The sequence below is a fragment of the Phoenix dactylifera genome, chromosome 9, assembly GCF_009389715.1.
Source record: "Phoenix dactylifera cultivar Barhee BC4 chromosome 9, palm_55x_up_171113_PBpolish2nd_filt_p, whole genome shotgun sequence".
Lineage (NCBI taxonomy): Eukaryota > Viridiplantae > Streptophyta > Magnoliopsida > Arecales > Arecaceae > Phoenix > Phoenix dactylifera.
The window spans coordinates 14,418,609-14,437,140 of record NC_052400.1 but is presented as its reverse complement, the minus strand read 5'-3'; the positions used below and the strand labels follow the sequence as shown (position 1 = coordinate 14,437,140).

The window sequence follows — 18,532 nt, the reverse complement described above, 5'->3', positions numbered from 1 at the left end:
TGGCTTAGCGCCGGAAGAATTTCCTGAGGCCTAACCCTCAGATGCCTGGCTTAGCGCCGGAAGATTTCCTCCTGAGGCCTAACCCTCAGATGCCTGGCTTAGCGCCGGAAGAGTTTCCTGAGGCCTAACCCTCGGATGCCTGGCTAGCGCCGGAAGAGTTTCCTGGGCCTAACCCTCGGATGCCTGGCTTAGCGCCGGAAGAGTTTCCTGAGGCCTAACCCTCGATGCCTGGCTTAGCGCCGGAAGAATTTCCTGAGGCCTAACCCTCGGATGCCTGGCTTAGCGCCGGAAGAATTTCCTGAGGCCTAACCCTCGGATGCCTGGCTTAGCGCCGGAAGAGTTTCCTGAGGTTTAACCCTCGGATGCCTGGCCTAGCGCCGGAAGAACTTCGGAATCAAAGTCAGCAAGAAGCAACCAAGAGCTAAAAAAAAAAAAAAAAAAAAAAAAGAGGACGAGGGCGAGATGAAGAAATATTCGACGTGCATTATTTTCAGGGCCGAGGCCCATACAATTGGGCAAAACGCCGACATACAAAAATAAAAAGACAATGAAAGGTACAAGAGGTCAGCTTGGAGGAACTCCGGGTCGGGAACGCCGGGCTCGTCCGCGGGAGGCAGGGAAGCAGCAGGAGAACCAGCAGGCGATGGCGCCGGAGAGGAGTCCAGGAGGGAGATCTCGCTCAGGTCAACTTCGGGATACTTAGCCGACACCCCTTGCCAGGCCCTCCTCGAAGCCCAAGGTGAAGGCTTCGGCCCCGCGTCCGACGCGTCATGGACAAACTCGTCAGACTGGCGATAGGTCCGCACTGCCTCCGACATATCATGGGCGAACTCGGCGGACTGGCGATAAGCCTCTACCGCCTGACGCCGATTTCCGCCCTCTTCTCGGCCAGCTCCGCCTCAGCTCGCTCCATAATCTGAGCCTTGGCCTCCAAGACCTTCGCCACAATCCGGCCTTCGGCCCTCAGAGGAGACCCTCAGCAGATCAGCCTGAGCCTCTTTATGCTTCGCCTCGGTAGCAACCCGAGCGGCCTCGGCTTCCTTCAGGCGCGAACGGAGCTCTTGGACGTCCGTGCATGACTTCTCCAGGGCCGACTCCAGTTCGCCTAGTTTGGCTTCAAAAGAGCGGATTCGGTCGCAGGCGTTGTCGGCAGACCGCTGGGCCTTCTCCCACCGCTCTCGATAGTCCGCGATCTTCCGGGACTGCTTTTCAGCCCGTTCCTCCGCCTTCTTGACCCTGCTTTCGAGGCCCGAGGCGGCTTTGAGTTGCTCCCGAGCCTCTGACAGTTGCTCCTCCAGGGCGGCGAAGCCGAGTGCCCGCTCTTCGGCCTCCCGGAGCCTCGCCTCGAGGTCCCCGGTCGTCCTGCCTGCCGCAGCCCGGCCTCCCTCTTCCATTGCTTTCAGCCGGTCCTCGGCCTTCGCCAAAAGCCCCGCCTGTTCCTTGTAGCACTCCTCCAGACGGATCATGTACTGGGCGAGCTAAGAAATAGGAAAAATAAGGGAGTCAGGCGGAGAACAACAGAGCCAATAAATGGTGAAAGACGGCCAGAAGAACACTCACCGACATGAGACAGACGCAGCTGGCGGCCCCGACGTCAGAGACATCCAACTCCCGGACCCGCCGACGGTCCTTCTCCAGCAACACTGTTTCGATGAGATTTCGGGCGCCATCGGTAGTGAAGGCAGATCCCGATTTCTCCCCGGAGCCGGATGGTGGTTCTGCAGCCTTACCCTTATCCATCGCCTGGGGAAGAGTCCGGCTGATCACGCTCGGGGCGGGGGTCGCCCCAGGAATTGATAGGGTCCCGCTCGGCCGGGGCCTCGGCGCGTCCCTCCTCGAGTCATCAGGAGCCGACCGAGTCGAAGGCCGGGTGGGGACCGATCACGTCCGACCCGTCCGTCTTGAGCAGGCTCAGGTGGCACCTCCGGAGTAGCGGCAACCTTACCACCGGAGGGCTGATACAGCGTCAGCTGCCGGTCGGTGCCCACGACATCTCCCTGACCGGTGGGCCCGGACTCGTCGGTCGGCATCGGAGGTATCTCCTTACGGACTTCTTCGCCGGTGGGGCCCCGCTCGGAAGAGCTCGTTTCCTCCTCCGGACTGCTTCCAGCAGGGACGCCCTACCAACAGCCTTCGACTTCACCGACCGCATGACGTCGTCGACCTCTGCAAGAAGGACGGGATGGTCAGGGACTGAGAAACCGAAAGGAAGAAGGAACGAAAGAGAAGAAAAGAGCTAAAGAAACGATGGCGGACTCACGGTCGGTGGGGACCGAGCTCAAACCGACGTTCACCAAGGTATCCTCAGAAATGAGGCGGCCCACCGGGGGAAGCTGGCCCTCGGCGACCAACCCCTTCAAGGCGGCGACGCCCTCGGATTCCTCCCTCGACAACTTCGACAGGCCAATTGGGGACTTCACCGGCGTCCCCCAGATTGCCCTGATTTCCCAGGAGGGGTCTGCATCAACGAAAAAGAAGCGCTCCTTCCAGTGGTGAATGGAGGTAGGACCCTCCTTGACAAGGCCGCACCCTCGCCGCGCTGCGAAGCACCACCACCCTTTGTCCTGGGGGTGGCCGCTCAGGCCGTAGAGCTCCCAGAAAACGTTCAAGGTGGCGGGAATCGCATGCAAGCGACAGAGAACCTGGAAGACCGTCAGAGCACGCCACGAGTTCGGCACCAGTTGCGTCGGTGCCATTCCTAAACCCCGGAGCACCTGTAAGACTAGGTCTGAAGGGGGAAAGCGGAACCCGGCCTGGAGGATGCCCTCATTGATGGCGATCTTCCCTCGAGGAGGATGAGACATCCTCTCCTCAGGCCCTGGGAGCGTGGCATTGCAGGCCTCGGGAAGGTGGTACCGAGCCACAAATCCGTCTAAATCCTCGGCGACCAGTTTTGACTTGATGCTATCTGCTCCCACTTCGCCCATCCCTAATGGCCAATCTACGGTCGGGACGGGGTCAAGAAGGAGGGAAAGGCCGGAACGACTGGGGTGCACTAGTACAAAAAGAAAAAGTATGAAGAGCTCAAAGTAGAAGAGTGGGAAACTCACTTGAAGAGGAGGAAGAACGGCTCCGAGAGCGTCAAAGGAAAAGCAAGCGAACGTTTCGGCGGCAACAATGGTAGCGCAAAGGAGAAACTCGAAAACGTCCGTAAAGAAGAAGACGGACGGGGGAGGGCCCCCGATTAAATAGGCGAAAGGGCAAGTGACACCTCGATGACGCCAGAAGACGCCTGGCCGCCGAAGGGTCGCTCGCACCCCAAAGGCGAATCGACACCATTAAGGAAGGATGTCCGCCGAAATCCTCAGGTTGCCAGGTCAGCAGCAACCGCCATACGCCATAAAGAAGGCGGGAAGCTTGAAGCGCGCGCGCCTCTCCGAAGGATGGCGGCAATCTCGAAACATCACTCCCTTCACCTGTTCCCCTTCTGGTTCCAGGCTCGGAAGCGGGGGGCTACTGTTATGGGGGAATTGAGCCGCCATGCCCCACGTGATCGGCACGCGTATCCAGGAAAGCTACGGCTGCCCTATGATCCAGCATTCCGACCCCGAGTCGGACCTCCTCGGCTCCGCAGCCCGACCCCGGGTCGGCTGCCCTATGATCCAGCACTCCGACCCCGAGTCGGACCTCCTCGGCTCCGCAGCCCGACCCCGGGTCGGCTGCCCTATGATCCAGCACTCCGACCCCGAGTCGGACCTCCTCGGCTTCGCAGCCCGACCCCAGGTCGGCTGCCCTATGATCCAGCATTCCGACCCCGAGTCGGAGATCTTTTGATAACGACAGGCTATTCTCCAGAGGCACGCCGCGGCCTCCTGCTCCACTACTCCTGCAACGGCTGTACCCGATGCTGCCCACGATCTCCTGTATCGACCGTACAAAGCGGAGCTCCACTACGCCCTGCCATGACCGTACCCGGCGCTGCTCCACGACGCCCCGTAACGGCCATGTCAGTGGCCATTCTATCGTGCCCCACGACGACAAACCCCCCTGAGAGACCTCCCAGCCAGGTATATATGCGGCTGGGGGAGAAGGGGGGGGGTAAGCAATACCTCCCAGAGCACTCTCTCCCACTTGTGATTATCATCTCTCCTCCTCCAATCTCCTCTGACTTGACCGTCGGAGGGCCATCACCACCCTGGTGGTGGTGCAAGGCTTGTTTGCAGGTTCCTTGGCGGAAGGTGGAGCGCAACCAGCACCAACCAAGACAACTCAGGCGGAACCCCGTTCACACCGTCGTGTCAATCGTTCTCGGTTTGGACCACCAGCAACAGATGTAGATGTAAATTTAATATCAAAAATATGTATATATAATGAGAGAAATATTGGACACCTTGACTTCGGTCCAAACAAACCTTTTGACCTTGAACATAAACCGAGAAGAATAGCTTCGGCCCCAGTCGAAAAGCCGATTAGCTGAGATGCGAATTAGCAAAGAAAAACAATCAGCAAGTATCGACAAGGCTGGACAATCCTAACAACCTACAGTTTTGGTAGCTTACAGTCGTGTTAGCATCACAACTGTGCCCGACCAGTATTGCACGTCACCCACGCGGACTGACTCACAACGCTGCAACCGTTACCTCATCATTAGTAGACGCCACATCAGCCTAGGTAACGACAAAACGCGCTTCCCTATATGAAGGGATAGTTCCGATGACTTCAGTTATGTAGGTATATATAATTTACGGAGAACGACACTCTGCTGAAATTTCTTCTTTTCACATTGTTGCCTTTTTATTTTAATTTAGACATCAGAGAATCCTCCACCAAAAACTTTTTGCAATCCATTTTCGGAGAAGATCTACTTCTTGTACCTCGGCCAGCCTGCTCAGCTCATCTTTAGCTAACTTCATAGTCGTTCGAGCTGCATTCTAACTTCGGTCCCGAATTCAGTGGCAACAATATAACTACGGATATAAGTCAGATAATTAAACTTTATGACCATAAAATTAAAATATTATTAAATAGATAATAAACTAAATTAATAATATATTAATATGGTCATTAAATTTTTTTAAAATTTATAAATATTATATAAAATTAAATAAAATTATAAATAAAATTAAATATTCAAATATGGATCGAATATTTATCGATTTATATTTATTTTATTTATATCGGGCGGATACGAAAATGAATTGCTTTAATCTGGATCCTCGGTGGGATGACGGTGGAGCGGAGAAAGGGCTTGCTGATTTCGAAGTCAAAATAAATTTAAAAAAAAAACTCACGATGGCAAGTATTAGATAATGCAAAATGCGAGATAAGACATTGCGTTGGAATCCCGTCCCCTTCAAATATTTTCAGGGTGGCCTCGAGCTAGATCCGGCCCCCCAGCTCTACTCTGTCTCGACCCTGGGTTTCTTATTGGCACTGCAGGCACAGGGTCATGTTCTTGACACGATTGGCATTTTTGCTCACTAAATCAAGGTGCAATGAATTAGAGCCGCAAAGCTACAGCTCAGCTCGACGACAAAAGTAAAATGCATGCAAATGATCAACGTACATTAACATTGACTCGACAAAAGGAAAAAGCTGATGGTAGCGGACAAAGTGTCACACGGGAGAAATAATTATTGTTTGATGGGTATCTAGAAGTTGATTCGAGACCTGTGAGTGAAACAGATGGCTAGATATGATATAAAACATTTACGCAGCCTTTCAGCATCCATAGTAGTTTCCTTTTCCAATGCTCAGAGTAAAAAATAGGTTGCCTTGAACACTGCCATGGCCCTCCTCCACTGTAAAATATCTTTCAGTAGTAGGTTACCTGCATGGTGAGAGGATGAAGAAGAATTAATCCATGCTATAATAGATGCAGAATCGCCCTCCATCCAAGCCTGCAATAGACGACCCTGCTCATCTCTTCTAATAAAACCTGCTGTTGCCTTTCCATCAGACACGGATCCATCAAAGTTAAACTTAGAAATACCAAAGGGAGGGAGGAGAACCCGCATTAATATGTGTGTTGTAGGTGAAAGACCTATGAGTGTTAAAGGCTTCTTCAGATCCTTGACTATGTTGTGAAGCCTCCTTTAAACATATTAATATTCATGTCATGGCAGAGATTACAGAGCGTTGCACTGTGACAAGTAACCCTCTTAGAAATATATGAAGATAGGGTTCTAATTCAGAGCTTTGGTACAGGCACTAAGAGATTTACCATCTTGATATATTAGTAAAATGCAAGATTATAGGCATGCTTATCAATTTTATATTCTTTTATATTAATTACTCGATATCTTCAAGATAAAAAGAGTGATTTCTTATGTAATGCCATTTTTCTTTTCCCCTTTTTATATAAAAATGATTTAAACAAAGTAAATGGGAATGGTTTTTTAACACAATTATAAAACCTGTCATCGCATTTTAGAGACTTGGATGAAAACTAGTAAAGCAATCGTAAACAGGAATTGATTAAAGGTTTCCTTCATATAAAAACAATTTTGGCATGAATGTCCATTTTTTTATTATCATCTATGCAATTTTTAGAAGTCTTTTGATCATCATAAAACCAAAATTACGATCTCCCACTTGTTTGATTTTTGCTGCTATTAAACACAAAATCCTGTTACCCACTTCCACATCCATTAAATTCTCATCTTGAAGAATCAAGCTAAGCACTCTAGAACACTATCCTTCGCAGCCTTTTATCAAGTATGGACTTCCCTTGTTTTGCAAACCCACTACTAGTTGTGCATATTGTAAGAGTTTTCAATTCAATTTCACCTAAATGATAGAAATAAAAATGTCTAAAATAAATCATAGGCTTTCTAAAATTATCTTCTTATACCCTCTTTATAAGTGAATTTAACCTTAAAAGGAAGCATATAGTCAAACACTTTTTTTTTATTTATCTAAAATACTTATTTTGATTGATTCTATATTGTTTGCAAGAGCTTGTCACTCCAACCCGCAATCGATACCCCGACCTGGACCTGAAATGAATGGGTTAGGTCTAGGTCTAAAATTTAGGTCTAAAACTTTCAAATCAGGTATTCACGTTTAGGTTTAAGGTTTTAAGCCCGACCCTAACCCAACCTAGACCATAACCTGCATAATTATCCAATTTATTAGGTACATAGATACATACATACATATATAGATGTAAGATATATAATTTAGCTCTCTATGTATATCATTCAATTTCTAAACTCTTAGCATAAGAAACTTTATTTTATAACTTAAAGAGGCACAAGGAATACAATATAATGAATTTTAGAGTAAATTTGGGTCTTTATATTTGACTTAAGTAGAGTGTATTTTTCAGCTTTTATGAATCATTGCTGTACAGACAATCATCAAGTCCTTGTTATTTATGATTTAATTTTTGTAGTATTATTTGTGTTTCATTGTTAATTCCTTAAATTATGTTTTTTTTAGCTTGATTAATCCTTCAAGACATAATGTTTAGTACATCATGGGCAGCCAACCCAGATCTCCACCAGACCCAAACCCGATGCACACTTTTATTACCCAAACTGAACCCAGTCTGATCTTGCATGGAGCAAAGTTGGACTGAAACCCCAATGGGTACGAGTGTGGGTTTGGCGAAACCCAACCTCACCTAACTAGATATCACACTAATTAATTATTGTGTTACTCAATAATGTCCTTGAAAGTTGTATTATTTCCATCCATACCTTCATTCCAGTAGAATTAGTTTTCCTTCTATTTGATTACTCGGTTACAAACAAAAAATAAAATTCAGTAAATCAATATGCAGCTATAAAAACCTCATAAATTTTACCCCTTTCAAGCTCATTTTTTTTAGTTTTGAAATTGACGAGAGTATGATTTTAAATTAGTCGACGCTCGTTGGGGCACCTTTCACCCGAGAGCTTGCCTTGGAGGAGGTCCAAGATCGAATACATTACTACTGCTCTATTGTCTACAAAAGGTATATTTAAATTGATTTCTTTCGGGGAAAAAAAAGATGATTAAAATCACCACCATCTCATTAATAAAATTGGAAGATGGCACGTCACAAGCATATCCACAAATTAGCCCACCCAAAGCCCAAGGAGGAAATCAGCTCCGAAGCACATTATTGATTTGGAAAAATTGCTCACAAATTAGCCTACAACATGGGACTTGATACAATGCCAATCCCATTTATGCATCAAATAATTTAGGTAAAAAAATCAATGGCATGCCTTGCGGAAATTTTGAAGAAGAATATCTTTCCCGCTAGAACAACCTTCAACCTTCATTTAGGTCTCAATGCTTTGTACACTTTTCCCTTTATTCCAAGAATCCCATAAAAAGTGGTACTACTTAAAAATGTCCCTGAGAAAGCTTCTCTTGCTTGCAGAGAATCTTTATGGATCTCTTAAGTCTGAATGCCCATAACTTTTGGAGCAAATCTCATCAACCGAGTCAAGGATGGGTAAGAACTTCCTCGCAAATAGGAAGCAAATGCTAGTAGTCCTACCATTGTAATCGCATGTACTTCCATTTCTCATCCCCTTCAAGAGCTCAATGGTCACATCCAATCTTCCAAACCTGGCCGGGTGTGGCCCCCTTTTGACCAGTCGACCCAAGTGAGGCTCCGATTGCATTTCTCCACCAAAACCTCATGCTCACAAACGTCGACAGATAATGTTCATCGACGTAGCACGAGGGCTTGCAGTATCTCTTGAAGACCGGAAAATATTTGTCATCAGAAATTATCTCAATTGCAAGGTTCCGGTCCACCTCAACCACTGGGAGCCTTTCGCCATTGCTGCAGCTTCACATGCCGGTTTCATTCTAATATTGTATCGACCGCGGCCGTTGGGCCCCGGATCATCGTAGGAACTGACGTAGGTTTGGTGGAGTTGATGAGGTAGGAGTAAATGGTGGAGAAGTTGAAGAGAGGAATGCAGACTCGGAGAGAGGATGAAGCGTTGGTTTGAGAAGTCGAGCAGGGCATTAGCTAGTAGGCGGCGTTCAGCTTCCATCATGCTCAATTGCCCCCATCGCACCAGCTGCATCAATTCAAAAGTAGCATCTGATAAGAATCGATAATATCTCAATGATCGTCTTCGCATGAATGTCTTTAGCCAAAGCGTAAAATATAAAAATATAAATAAATCTACCTCATTCTATCAGCTTAAGTTTTTGGGATAAATAGTGATTTCAACATGACATCAGAGCAGAGATTTTAAGTTCGAACCGTGTCTTCGCATTCTCCACCCATAAAAAAAGTCTAATTTGAGAATAATGACAGTAATGTGATTTGATGGAGCCGGGGGATTTGAAATGCTCTTACTACTAGGCGAAGAGCTTTGCTTGTGATATGATCTCATGATCTCCCACGTTACGCATAGATTTCTGGTCGGTGCCTCTGTGTTATCCCCTAAATCTATATTCAGTTGAAATTTTTGTCACCTAAGAAGGAACAAAAAGCTAGAGATGCCTCCTTAACAAGTTGCCATCCAGATTGAACTTTTACAGATCCCTTTCTTTTCAAAAGGCACGCGAACATGGGGCAAATTTTGTTGGAAGAAAAGAATTTATAGAAGCTGGGACAAGAAGAATCAAAGCAATGCATAGATGCTCTCTCCATATACTTCAATCAGAACAAAGATCAATTAACTCAAAAAAAAAAAAAAAGCACAAAGATCAAGACCTGTGCCACTTGCTGTTCAAGAAGTTAACACCATAAAATAGCTAAGTGCAACTTCGGTGTTTCTATGTTTTTTTTTGTATCTCTATGGTAGTAAAGTAGGACATGGAGATCATGCTGAAGATGGTATAGGCAGAAAATTTTCTTAGGTTCTCTAAGATCCGAACGGTGCTGATGATGAGGTCGGGGATATCTCCCGGCCCAGACCTTTAGCCCCCACCCGAACTAAAATATAAGAACGACAGCGTCCCTTACAAGGTATTGTCCGCTCTGGAATTCTGTGGCGCCCCGAGACGGTTTTGTCCTATAAAAGTGCCTCGTAAGGAAATGGATTTTCTCCTCTATTTAAGGCACAGACCTTTCTGCTATTCAGTGATGTGAGACTAAGTTCGAGACCCTTTATCCCCACAACATCAGCCCTCCCAGCGGGAAGGTTTGTGCCGAGGTCAAGGCTCTCAACGAAAGCACCATTGATGAGGTCGGGAGTATCCCCCCGCCTCAGACCCTTAGCCCTCACTGAAACTAAAACAGAAGAACGACTGCGTCCCTTGCGAGGTATTGTCCGCTCTGGATTCCTGTGACAGCCCGAGATGGTTTTGCCCTATAAAAGGTGCCTCGTAAGGAAAAGGATTTTCCTCTCTATTAAGATAATACCTTTCCGCTATTCAGTCGATGCCGGACTAAGTTCGAGACCTTTTATTCCCACAACATCAAAATTATTACATGCACTGCATGTACGGCCGTATTGGTGCACACTGCCCATCACAAGATGGGATGCTCTAATGAGCCCAACCGGAATACACCTCAGAGATTGATGGTATGTACCTGCAGGACTATGCATGAAATAATTTTTCGTGATACCCCATGCATGCCCTCCAAATTGTGATCTATCTATTAACTGATGTGGGTGCAGCATGGTTGTTTGAATGGAGAGGAAAAGAGGGAACGTTTAGCCAATGTGAAATGCCTAGGACAAGGGGAGTTTTATTTTAGCATCCATAAAAAAAATATAATTTTAATATTCTCATAAGTAGTGCTAGGGAAGTCTCTCAATGAGAAATTCCTCTTGCCATGTGGCTTGACAAGGGATTGGATAATTTGTGGAAATTGATGCCACTCATGGAAATTAATGGGGATACATATAGAAATGTGGTTGAATGCTAAAGTTTTCTAGTACCCGAAAGTCCCCGTCCTTATTCATGCATATAGAATTGGTTTCGTGCATCAAGATTAACAGCTAGTAGCATTTAATTCCGGCTTTCTTTTGGCTGTCAAAGACTGAAGCGCCGGTCTCAAGACAAGGGACGGTGGCAAATATCTGCCAACCACGTCACACCGGAGGAGCAAATGGCTTGTTTCCACCAAGACCGACTAGTTGATTCAAACTTGGCTATCCATACCCACAAGTCTTCCCAATATTTTATATATACTAAATAAAATTTCATGCACTAAAATAGCATCCTTGTCCTACCAGAAACGAGACATCCTCGTCAATTTTAGCGTCAAATCCCATGGACAACTAGAATGATTAGATCGCAGAAGCTATCAATAATGGAGTAAAGAAATGGAAGGCTTGGAATTAAGATGATAGGTGGTAGTACTGTTGACGTAAAAATAAGAACCATGATAGGATTAATTAACTGACCTTGCTCGGACTCTCCGGCCATGGAACACCGAACCCTCTGGCGCAGACTCGTTGAAGGAAGGATCGGCGTGCACGTAGATCGAATACAATCCTTCATGTCCTTGAAGAATTCTCCCATAGCGGAGCGAAGGCGAGCGATCCCCTGGCGAGAAACAAGAAGGCAACCTTAGGAACTCGGTCGAATGGGTAGTCTTTGATCCTCGGAACCATCGACGCCCTCCACAGCAACTCCTCCTCGGTCATGTCATGCATGGCCTTGGCTGGCTCCACATATCCCTTTAATCCCACGCGCTCATGAGCACTACTGAGGGTGAGATTTAGGACTGGCTGCGGCGGCCGTTGTGGTGGGGATGGAGGAGAAGAGAGCAAGGAGAGTTTGGATGTCTGGAGAGGGAAAGGAATGGTTTTGAGGTAAAAACTGGAGATGAACCCAAGGGCCAGGCCGAGGCCAAAGAGGAGGAGGTTTGGGAGAAATTGGAGGAGTTGGGAATTGGAAGGGGAGAGCATGCAAAGACGTGGAGGGTGATTTTGCTGCTGGTTCTTCATCGATGGTTTTATTAATTGTTCCGATCACTAGAATAAGAGACTTAATAGACGAAGCAGGGTGCAATTGATGGGTAGTTGGACGTTGAAAGACCGGGAGGATGCAGGCCTGTGGGATATGCAGTAGGAAATAGGAAGATGAAGGAGAACGAGTCTCCTGAGGCCACTTGTATGGACCGTAGGCATCTATGGAGGACTTGGGCTCTCAGTTTTCCAACCGATTCGAAGTTTCCTTGGACTTGTATCCAAGAATCAATCGTCAGCTTCTGTCATGTACACAGAAGAAAAGTATATATATGTCAGTATCCGATGGAGTGTTTTAGTCAATAGAGTTGATGATATATGCGGCAAATGATGAATTATTATTGCTATTTGTTGGTGTGGTCTGCATAACGGAAGAGGAAAAAAATAGATCGGAAAACGAAGAAAAGTGCTGGATTTAGTTAAAATTTGTTGTTTCCAGCATTAAGAGCTACAGATTAAACGGTTTAAATTATTGAAAAATCTTCTCTATTTTCTATTTTGCTGTTTATTATTGAAATCCGTCTTATTATGGAAGCAAAGATTAAATCTTATTGATGTTTATGCAGCCTTGATTTAGAGAGGATCTATTGTAATTCATTATTCTAAATAGTGGAATTTTTTTTTGGACTAGTTTCGTGATTTTTCTCTATATAAAAATTTTTTTTCATGTTAAAAATTATGTTATCTCTTGTTTCTGGATTGCTTGATTATTTTTTTTATTAATTACCTAAGTAGATTGTAGTGCTCGGTGAGTGATATCCTATTTAATTACACAAAGAAAGCAAAGGAGTTTGTAGCATCATTGTTTCTTGATTTCATTTTTTTTTCCAACACTATTCAACAAAATATATTGAAAAAAAAAATTAACAAAAGAAAATAAGGAAGCAGACTCACCCTTCATGTGTAGGCTTTTTCAGTGATCACCCTTAATTAATTAGAGATGAGTTGAATCCCCGACGAAGGCACCAATTCTCCTGATGAGCATGTATCCGAGAAGCCCTCCATAAATCCAAGCATGTTTTCAGGCGGGCAATCCGGCAAAATAGAGAGCAAGCAAGCATAGAATCAAAATAAATCAATAGATGGAGGGCCAAGTAGCAACCTTTTCTTCACAGCTTACAGGTGAGGAAAACTGTAGCCATGAGGTCCAATAATTGGCTCCGGCTTCGGGCTGCTGGTGGCCCACAGCTAATCCCTCCGCTCTACGGCAATTTAATGCTGGCTCAGAAAACGTCGGTCTGGATACAGACCCAATAAATGGCCATTGTACCATGTTCTTTACGAAAATTACAAGCCTGAGCAGGCCACTAATCGTTACAAAGTCAGCAAATACAAGCTTTGCTAAATCCGGAGGATAAGCATCACCCAAGGTTTAGCGACCCTTCCAAATGGTAAGAAGCCAACGAATGGCGGTTGAAGAGTCCAGACTCAGAGAAAGGCATCCTTTCGGTAATAAACAGTAACTTTAACTCCCTCTCATGTAGAAAGTTAATTCAAGGTTAGGCAAGACCTCAGAAAAGTTAATTCAAGGTCCGGCAAGTCCTCGTTTTGCCCGGTGCATTGACTAGTATGAAGACTGACCAAATTATTATTCTCTACATGCGGAGTCCTGGAGTAATTTAAATCAAATTTGGCTTCTCCATGTTATCCATATCTAGACATCCGTTCTATATCAAATCTCCATATTTCAACTAAATCTTTTTGATAAAGAAAAAGAGAGAACCGTTCTTTTTTCCTGGAACACAACGCCGTACTCACCACGTTATCGACTTTCTGAAGAAAAACTGTGGGAGCACTAGTCCTTACACGGTTAATCATTTCGTGTTTAAGCTTTTATATTCAGTTCGACACCTGTTCTCACACTCGGGACTTATTTTCGCGCACAAACCTGTTTCATAAGAAGCTACTGGGCTACACATAAAATGGTCATCCAAACCAGAAGTAAGATAGGAGGTAAACAGGACCAAATTTTAAATGACAGTCAAATCACAAGGCGGGTTTTTTTTTTTTTTACTCATTTTCTCCTCTATACAAAGAACCATGCCACATCAAAGTTCAAATCGAATCAAATTTCTGTACACTTGAATGATATCTTTTTGTTTAGGATTAGCAATATGAATCCTCCAGGAGGTTATTAGTTTCTATAAGGGATTTACGATGGCTGCTGGAATGTATATGATCGCGTAAACCATAAACCAACATCTAAATAAGAACCCTTGCAGCACAAACATTCTCTTGAAAAAGAAAAGATAAAAAGGCATGAAAGAAGGCAAGCAAAGCGTGCTAGAAACTGGCCTTACTGGGGATTAAGCGGCCTTGGAACCCCGAATCCTCCAAAAGACACCGACCACTTGAAGGAAGGATGTGGGTGCTCGTAGATGGAAATGAACAACAGGACGGAGAAGGCAAGAAAGACTTGCGAGGATTTGATCTGGGGATGCCGTGGTTTTGAGACAGGAACTGGGAAATGAACACCAGGGTGGAGAGTTTGATCATGTGGGAGTCGGGAGGGGAAGGCAAGGAAGGTGGTGGGGAAGGTTGATTGGGTTCTTGAGTTGTAATTCAAGGCTTCTTTCGAGAGAGGGAGAGATGGGGCCTTCACTTATATGCTGAACTTGGGAGCGTCCTTGGAGAAGTCTTCAATTATAGGCGATCAGCTTGTATGAGATACAAAAGAATTCAGATATCGAGGAAATTAGAAACGTACACAAAGAAAACTTAAGGTGAAGAAGCAGCTTTCTAAAATACATGCATACATACACACACCCACATATATGTATATATTTATAATGAGCCCCTCTTAAAATATTCTTGAGTATAAGATAGAAGGTTGCAAGCCGAGTGGAGTATTTTGCCGCCGGCGGGGGAAGCGGAAGCCTCCACGGAGTGAAGAGCCGATAAAGCAGAAGAGTACATGATTAAAGAGGAAGTATGTACCTGCATTTGATGTACGGTGATCTCGTCAACAACGTTTCGTTTATTCCTGTCCTTTGCTTTTTTACCCTCAAGTTTTCTAAAGCGGCCCCAAAACCGTGAAGGAGAAAAAAAATCAAAGCTTAACAAATCTTTCCTTAAATTTTTTATGACCTGTAGGAGTGAAAAGAATCGAGTGCCTTTTGACTTTCACATCATGCAATTGCATGATCCCAAGCTTACGGATGCTTGCAAAGGATGCAATTTGACGGATAAGAATCGCAAGATTCATCAAGAGCGATGATCGTGCCGCGTCAGCATTTTGCTACCTTACTCTTCGCTGGACCTAAGCACAAGTTACCTGTATAATGCTGGATCCAATTAGAATAAATTTCAAAAATTAGATTTCTTACAGTAGTTCAGCAACTTCAGCTAAGAAGAGCACAACGTATTGCATATACAACATTTTACAAGATTTTATAGTAACATCGTCCGGAAATGCCGATCCTGACACCTGGCAATAAACCTTGGTTGTGCTTGTTTCGTTATATGTGATGTCTAAAATTTTGCTTCCTCTAATATTTTAGAGTAAACAAAAATTTGGATGGCTTGTGCAACAAGGAGGAGCAAAATAAGAGAGCGCACATACGATTATTACTGGAAGAAAAAGCTATAGACGAGTGGATTTCTAATCAAGGTTTGTTTTTATTTCACACCATAACTGTTCATCAGCAATTCAGGAGCCAGCATGCTCAGGCTCTCATAGTTTCGTTTTTTTGTTGGTGTAATTTTTTAAACCGATATGATAAGGCTCATCCTGCAGATGAGTCGACCCAAAAACAAAGGGCCAGCTTGAAGTAAACGATCAGGCTGTTCTCATAACTTAGCCCATTAATAGCGATGAATCAACCATATAAAAATATCTATGAGCCCAACTTGAGCCTAAACTCGTATAGAAATTCTCCTACTGCGAGCAAGCTTGACCTCACCAACCTCGGCGCAAAGGAAGCCCCCCATAATGGACAATCTTGACATGTACAAAGAACCTATTAACCCATTATATGGCCCTTCCCATGCAATAATGTGAAAGAAAGTTTTAAAATTTGAATATTTTAAAAAATTCTCTTCCACACTGGGTTGTCAAATTCAAAGACAACCAGGTTACAAGGCTGCTTGACTTGCAGATGCTGCCGAGAGGCTTTAATGCAAGGCTTCCTTCATAGGTCCTTCAACGAGTCTAACTGCTCTCTTTGATCTCTGGTTTCACCGTGTAAAGATGCAACTGCCGGCACTCCAAGTTCATAATTTTGAAGTTGGCTTTGCTGATTGTGTGGATATTTCATCCACCAAACTTCCCTTTCCTGCTAAAAGCCATGGCTAAACCTCCAACCCCAATAATTGCGAGCACTTTAAAAATGTTTCTCCTCTTCAAGAAAGTCCATATCCATCGAGATATAAAATGGACTCCACAAGTTGCTTGGAATTTTTTCATTGAGAAATCCTGCACAGCTATGCAGATTTTCAGTTCTAGAAACTTAAAAGCAAGAGGACAACCCAGTCTAGGCACAAATTTTTGCAACATAAACCATGTTATGGGCATCATAAATCATTATCACACAGAAACTGAATTTTAGCTGATGATGAGCTTTTCTTTTATCATACATAATGGTGTTTACACCCAAAATTAATTAATCATCGACCAACTATAATGAAGTGGTCAATAACATTACATCAACCAAGATTGGATTAATAACTTACATCCTAACACTAGGAGAGATCATGATTGGCCATTTTTCACTTATATAAGAAGCCATATTTAAGCAGTTGATCACTGGAATTGACCACCTAAGAGGAGTTATTAAGATAATAGAGTTATTCATGCAAATAACCACCGGCAACCGCCAAGACAGAAGTTACCAAGACAAGAAAACACCTAAAAGATGGTAAAAGATGGTAATTGTTGCTGGGAATAACTACCAATGTGCACATATAAGAAGAGGAAGAAGGCTTCATTCAGAGTCTCTCACACCCTACACATGGATATTTGACTAACTCAATATAGACAAAGCTTCCACACCTCTCCTACATACCATGATGAGCGTCTAGAGGATTCTGCATCCCCAATACTGATCCAAAGTTCTTCAACGTGAAGTCTCATTCTACCTGGAGAAGATTGAGCATCGAGAGGATTTTGTACATTTGGCCCTTACCAGTTATCCAGTTCTCCAAATGCGACGATCATTCGCCTTCAAAAATATCTCTTGTACCAAATTACTTTCCTTCCATGTAATCAATCTTCATTAGATAGCTTCTTTGTTTGTGAGTTATTGCGTTTCTTTGTTTGAGTTATTACTCCATTATTTGCTTCCTTTCATAGCAATATTATCATCCTATTTCAAATTTTAAGTCCTACTAAGGCAAAAACATTGTCTCCTAATCAACCGATCGATTTGGCATGCAAACGACTCCATCCACCACTAGAATAGTTTCTAAGAAAATATTTTTGGCATGCCCGATGGACCTAATAGGATAGAATGCCAAAGAAGAGCACTAAGATGATAAGCCAGGATGAAACTTTCCAAAAAAATGATCGCAACTAAAATGTTGAAACCACAATCAATGAGCCATAAAAATATAGCAAAAATACCCAAGGGTTAATATGCAACTTGATTTCACAAATTGATTAATTTATAGCAAAATTACCCAAGGGATATCATTCACATCGGCTTGGAAAAGCTAATCGACTAAAGATAAAAATATTTGAGGAGTATCAATCAAATTGGCTTGGAAAGGCTAATTAACCAAAAATAAGTATGGTTCAACCTAGTCAAAAAAGGTCAACTCACCAAAAATGACCAATTGACCTAAAAAGATTAGTTGATCAAAGAAAGTAAATGGCCTGAGATCTATATTGATCAATAATAATGATCATAATCTATCATTTATATTAAATCGTGGTCCCACTAATTTCTACTTGCATCAGATATTAGGGGCATATGCACAAAAAAACAAAGTAGATGACCAATAATGATCAATCTTTCAAAAGTTAATCTTTGTTGGCTAAACAAAACCTCAAGTCGACCAATATCATGATCAATGAATATAGTCAATAAGAACTACAATGGTCAATAAGTATGGTCGACCTACTCAAAATTTTGACTATTATCATAGTCAATAAGTATGACCGGCTGGCTCAAAATTTGACCGCTATCTTGGTCAATAAACATGGTTGACCTGCTCAAAATATAGCCATTATCATGGTAATAAGCATAATCAACTTGCTCAAAATTTTGACCCTTATCATGGTCCATAGACATGATCAACCTACTCAAAATTATGGCTCATGTCATGGCTGATAGTCATGCTCGGCCAATTTTAAAAGTATGATCTATATCAGGGTTAATAGGCATAATGTATGGGCTATATATTATGGCAAATACTATAGTCAAAATATTTGATTGAATAAATCATGTATAGTAGCCTATTGCTATGACTAACTTAGCATTTCTTATAGTTGTTGATCAGGTGATAACTTATGCTTATCCAACTCAAAAAAAATATTCATTTTCATTGAAAAAAGGTATTTTTTTTTTTTTTTGGGGGGGGGGCAATATTTACATCAAAAAATTAACTAATCATTGATCAAATATAATAAAGTGCTTAATAACAGTATATCGACCAAAATTTAATTAATAATTATGTCCTAGCATGGTTGGCCACTTGTCACCTATAAAAGAGGTTATATTTTGGTAGTTGATCATTGGAATTAACTATCTAAGAGGAGTTATTAGAATAAT

General features: G+C 43.6%; 1 pseudogene; it reads right to left on the bottom strand.

Moving 5' to 3' along the window:
• Positions 1 to 8,229: 8,229 nt before the first annotated feature.
• On the bottom strand, positions 8,230 to 18,327 carry LOC103718829 (annotated as a pseudogene).
• Positions 18,328 to 18,532: the final 205 nt, after the last annotated feature.